At 48.1% G+C, this 6,148-nt stretch overlaps 1 protein-coding gene across 2 annotated transcripts in view; it reads left to right on the forward strand.

Moving 5' to 3' along the window:
* LOC101933891 (uncharacterized) overlaps window positions 1-3,830 on the forward strand; it is a 42,363-nt gene extending 38,533 nt beyond the window's left edge. For both annotated transcript variants that reach the window (XR_010591870.1, XR_010591869.1), the window contains exon 5: window positions 745-3,830. The gene's annotated coding sequence lies outside the window, so the exon portion shown is untranslated. The remainder of the gene's footprint in view (window positions 1-744) is intronic.
* Window positions 3,831-6,148: the final 2,318 nt, after the last annotated feature.

Raw genomic sequence — 6,148 nt, forward strand, 5'->3', positions numbered from 1 at the left:
CACAAATCAATCGTGTCCTGATGATGAAACATTAGCAGTTGTCATGTGCAGAATTCTTGCTCCCCAGCTGGAAAGGGGTGACTGGCAGTTCTCAGAATACTAGTTCTAATGCCATTATTATTGAGTACTACCAACATATTGTTCCAGGAATAGCTGTATGCAGGTAAAGAAGAGATTTTTGAATAATATCTCACATGCTTCTGCTTCACATGCTAGATTATTCTAGATTTTTTTATAGTACAAAGGAGTGCGAGCAGTGTATTTTGTACAAGAAAGGGCTTAGGCATCTGACGCCATGAAAGGATTCATGGCTGTGAATCCCACATGGAGATTGGTGGGAAAGTATTTCCCATTGGGGAGCTTAGAGAGCTCCTCGCTCAGCGTGCTGGCTTTTGCAGATCCCTTTCTTAGGCTCCTAACTGTCCCAAGCATTGCATACAGAGTTGGGTGCCTAACTCAGGGCTGTGGATTGCACTGGGTAACAAGGTGCCTGAGTGTCTTTGTGGATCTAGCCTGTAGCTGCTTATGTTTTATTGGAAGTCAACTGAGGCTCCTAAATCACATAGGCACTTTTGAAAATTTTACTCCAAGTAAGCTGAAAACAAGATCACAAAAGTTACCATCAACATCTGCCAAACGTACCATATGACCCACAAGTCCTCCTGCTGTGAATTACTGCTTTAAACAAGCTACGGCTTTGGTTGTCACCATAATGTTTTTGAGTCCACCTGGTTTTTTTTCCAGATCAGGAAATTCCGAAGACCATGAAAGATCAGGAAATTCCGAAGACCATGAAAGATCAGGAAATTCCGAAGACCATGAAAGAACACGTTCCCATCATTCTAGTGCTCATCGTTCTGGTTCTCTGCTGTTCTGCAGCTGTTCTATACTACAGGCACCACCAGCGAAGTACAGTCTGACAAGACACATTAAGGGCGAAGCCTGTCCAATCTGCACCTGATGAATTTCAAAGAGTCACTTGCTAGGAGCAAAGGTGGGGAGTGTCCATGCCAGCCTTTGTAAATGTGTTAGCTACCACAAGTTAATTGGTAACAATATAATTTGAGATTGCAGTGCAGACCAATCCCATGAGTTTAGAAGAGGGAGGAATGCTGCTGCTTAAGGATATGTCTAAACTGCAAAAGAAAAGCTCTTTGTTCAGGTTAAAATAGCAGTGAAAACATGTCAACCTGGATTAGCAGCTCAAATTCAACCCCAGACTCCCCTGGGGTATGTCTACATGGCAACTGGATGTCAGCCTCCCAGCCTGGGCTGACAGACTCACACTAGCTGGGCTCAAGCTATTATGCTTAAAATAGCCATGTGGAGGTTGTAGCTCCAGCAAGAATCGGGCTGGTCATGCGAGCTCACACCTAGGGGTCAGGTGGGCTCGAGAGCCCGAGCCACAATGTCCACACTGCTCTTACTAGCACAAGTCTGCCTACCCAGGTTGGGAGGCTTGTGCCTAGCTGCCGTGTAGACATATCCCTTTAGGCCTGCACTCTAGCTGCTATCCCAAATTAAAACCAGAGTTGCTGCATTTTCACCGCTATTTTAACCTGAGTTACCTAATCCAAGTTAGAACACACCTCTTTTTGCAGTGTAGACACATCTTTACTCTCCTCTTGAGCTTACTGGCTTGATTTAGCCAGTATTTGTGTGCACTTGAACCCCTCCATGCTACAAACCAGGTAGAGTCCATTCCAGCCCATACGTCCTCATAACTGAAACCCAACACTTAATGCTACACCCAAGAACGTAATGGGAAGTTTGCATGATTATTGGTGGAGATTGATTCCGTACAAATGAACAAAGGCAAACCTGTAACACCCAACGGACCTTACCTTGCACCCCCCTAAAGAGAATGAGAAATTGTAATGGAGACAGCAGGAGAGTAGAGTGTCCCTGCGCATCCTCCAGGCAATCAAGGGAATCTTTTTCCTGCACTAAAGTACCCTGTGCTTTACAGTCATATCCATAGAATGTGTCTTACAATGCGAAATAATGATGTTGGAGAGATGTAACTCCCAGCCCCAACGGTCCAATCCTGCCCCCAGTAAAGTCCAGCCCCTCCATTAACAGAGAAATATTGTTCAAAAGTGTCCCCAGGACATGTTTTTGAGTCCCCCTGAAAGTCAGGGGGACCAGGGCTCCTAAGTAACATAGGCATATTTGAAAATGTTTCCCTTTGCCATTAGTCTCAAGCCAGGCAAAGGGTTAATCTCTTGCTAAATTTCAGATGGCATTTAAAGTAAAGCATTGGGTAGCAGTGCCAAATCCAGCCCAGTAAAAGAACTTCAAACACACACAAGACGGCACTGCCCCGGTATACAAATAACCAGGGAACCATGCAGAGGGCTGCACCGAAACACGTGACTGGCCCCAGTCAAAATCAAAACATAGTCCTTTCCTGTGTCTGAGCTCACAATGGGATGTTGCCTCTCATTCATTGTCTTGGTCAACACGGTGAAGGCAGCACTGCTAAAATCTGTTTTCGATGATGCAGTATAGTTCCTGACATTAAATCATCTAATGGTTTCATATATTTTCTAATGCCAATCCCTTTCACCTTTCATTTTCCTAGCAGTGGCCAAAGGGAATTTTGCAGACCTATTAAAGAACCTCCTGCCAATTTTGAGACAACGTAATCATGGGCCAAGTTCATCCAGTGTGTAATTCAGCTGAAATTAGTGGCGTTGTGCCAGGGTTGAATTTAGCCCAATATTGATGTGATTTGATTGCTTTGTTACATTTTAGTGCCCTTCAGAATGAAAAGCTGATAAGAACCCAATGTCATGTGTTGCATGGACTGGTTATATGTGCTTCTCCCATGCAGCTCTGCCAAAACACACCTCAGTTCTGACCTGCAGCAATCCAAGCGAATATGTTTCTGGAGCACACACAGCTGTGAAAAGTACCTAATTCCTGATCTGAAGCACCCACTGCCAGTCCTGGGACACTATACAGCTCAGCTGATGGACCCTGAATCTCCTATTTCACTGCTGCCATCCTCCCCCAACCACTCCTTAAAACCACCACACAGCTCTACCCACGCATGTTAAACCTACCGAAACTCAGCCTCTGCCCTTCTATACTCATCTGCAATGTCCTGTTCGCTTCCAGTCCTGGCAACCCACCCAGCTCTCCCACTGCACCTCATCACTGGCAGTGTGAGCCAACAGGCTACAGACAGAGGCCAGGTCTGCCCTTTAAAGTTTGGCCAGCATAGCTATGTCGGTTGGGGTGTGGAAAAAAAAATCATACTGTAGCAGAGCGCTAACTCATCAGCGTGGTACCTCCTGCTGGTCATCCGGGAATTAGCTTATCCAGTTCAGAAGCACCCTCCTCTGGACGGTTTCTCCCTGCCCTTACCTGCCCCTCTGCAGTCCCTTTATCTCCCCCATGTCCCTCCCAGATTACAGTACCCCTTACCTTGGGGTGCTGCCCCTCACCCAGGGAACCCCACTCTTCTGAGCCCACCTCACCTCAGTGACCCACTGACAGTCCTAGTCTAGCCTCTTTACTCAGGGGCAATCTGGAATGGCCACTCATCATTGGCTAGGGGGTTGGACCTGCTGCCTTTTCCTGCAGCCCCTGTACCTCCTTAGGCCTTCCTGTCAGGCTCAGCCTGGGAGGTCGCCAGGCCTGAGCTCCCCAGCTTAGCCTGCTCCTTCCCAGTACTGCTCTGTTGAAGGTACCCTGTGCTCCCCGGCAGCCAGGTCCTTCCCACCCCAAAGCTGGAGTGAGACTGCCTGCCTCCTAGCTCACAGTCGTTTTTATACCGGCCCTACCAGGCCTGGAGTCACTGCTACCTGCCCTCCCCTGATTGGCTCCTGTCATAACTATAAAGGGAAGGGCAGGGCCGGCTCCAGGCACCAGCCCACCAAGCTTGTGCTTGGGGCGGCACCTGGAGGGGGGCGGCGCGGTGCAGTGCTCTGGCTCCGGCCGCCGGGGAGAGCGGGGCCACGGCCGGGCTCACCCACCCTCCTCCCAGGGCTCCGGCTGCCCTCCCGGCCGGCGCCCTCCCCCCGGGCCGCCGGGGAGAGCGGAGCCCCGGCTGGGGCTCGCCGCCTTCCCCCCGGCGCTCTGGCCGCCAAGGAGAGCAGAGCCCCGACCGGGGCTCGCCGCCCTCCTCCCAGGGCTCCGGCCGCCCTCCCCTGCTGCGCTGGGGGTGGGGAGGGCTGCCGGCGGCTTTTTTGCCTGGGGCGGCAAAAAAGCCAGAGCCGGCCCTGGGGAAGGGTAACAGCTCTCCTGTGTACAGTACTATAAAATCCCTCCTGGCCAGAGACTCCAAAATCCTTTTATCTGTAATGGGTTAAGAAGCTCAGGTACCTGGCTGACACCTGACCCAAAGGACCAATAAGGGAACAAAATACTTTTAAATCTTGGGACGGGGGGGGGAGGCTTTTGCTTGGGCTCTTTGTTTGGGAGTTCGTTCGCTCTTGGGACTGAGAGGGACCAGACATCAATCCAGGTTCTCCACATCTTTCTAAACAAGTCTCTCCTATTTCAGACTTGTAAGTAAATGGCCAGGCAAGGCGTCTTAGTTTTACTTTGTTTTCTCAACTTGTAAATGTACCTTTTACTAGAGTGTTTATCTTTGTTTGCTGTACTTTGAACCTAAGACTAGAGGGGAGTCGTCTGAGCTCTTTAAGTTTGATTACCCTGTAAGGTTAATTTCCATACTGATTTTACAGAGATGATTTTTACCTTTTTCTTTAATTAAAAGCCTTCTTTTTAAGAACCTGATTGATTTCTCCTTGTTTTAGATCCAAGGGGGTTGGATCTGTATTCACCAGGAGTTGGTGGGAGAAAGAAGGGGGGATGGTTAATTTCTCCTTGTTTTAAGATCCAAGGGGTTTGGAGCTGTATTCACCAGGGAATTGGTGAAGGTCTCTCAAGGCTACCCAGGGAAGGGAATTAGCTTTTGGGATGGTGGCAGCGGACCAGACCTAAGCTGGTAGTTAAGCTTAGAAGTTTTCATGCAGGCCCCCATATTTGCACCCTAAAGTTCAAAGTGGGGATACAGCCTTGACAGCTCCTCAGGGCAGCCCTTTCCCAGAACTGGTTTTAACCCCTTTCTGACTGGAGCAGGGTGACCGGCCCGCTACAATACCTATTCCGGCAAAATGGCTCTGTAGCTGCAGTTTATTCTGGCAAAGGGGCACTTTTGCCTGGATGGTTTATGTTGTTTGGAGAGATGGTTTAACTATTCAGACTGGAATAAGATGTAAGATTTTAACCATTGGAACAATTATCAAGAGTCATGGTGGATTCTCCATCACTAGCCATTTTCAAATCACTGTTGGATTTTTTTTTTTTTAAAGATATGCTCTAGTTCAAAAGGAATTATTTTAGGGAAGTTTAATGGCCTGTGTCACACAGGAGGTGAGACTAGAAGCTCACAATGTAGGAATCTATGAACTATAACATCAGAGAATGCTTCTTTTCAGAACACGCTGAATCTCCACCGGGGACTTTGCCAGTGCAGTTATATGGTATTGGCAAAGCCTTTGTAGTGTACATCAGCCCCTATGGAACCACAGTGATAGAATCCCCCTCGGCCCTAGAGGCAGTTCCACTAGGTCAGAGCTGAGGTATCTTGGCAGGGCCATGCAGGGGAAGCTGGCACCACCACAGTCTGTGCTTTGCCTGTACTGTATCCAAACATACACATGGCCTGGTTCTGATCTAATTGACACCCATTTTACACTGGTGTAATGTCACTGACTGTCATGGATTCTTATTTACACTGGTGTGAGAAAGAGCAGGAGCAAGCTCGTGGTCACCCAGCTGCCACTAACCTGGCTTCAGACATTTCTTTTGTAAAGAGGGAATTGCATCGATGGTGTTCTCACAAGAATTTCCCCCCAATTTTTACAGATGAAAAAGCAGAATAAAATGCACCTAACCAAGAAGTCTGATGTATGAAAACAAGATGGCTCCTGAATGAAAACGATGATCCAGCCTGCACCAATGCAACTGAATTTAAGCAAAGCAGTAGATACAGAAACTCAGACATTCAGTACATACACGCTAAGCAATCAAACAATGTGAAGCAACTAGCATTTTAAAGACTTTTTTTGACAGACATCCCCTGTTTTGCAGACTGGGGGCTACATTCTCCTCACAGTTTCACTGTTGTAAC

This window comes from Chrysemys picta, chromosome 12, assembly GCF_011386835.1.
Source record: "Chrysemys picta bellii isolate R12L10 chromosome 12, ASM1138683v2, whole genome shotgun sequence".
NCBI lineage: Eukaryota > Metazoa > Chordata > Testudines > Emydidae > Chrysemys > Chrysemys picta.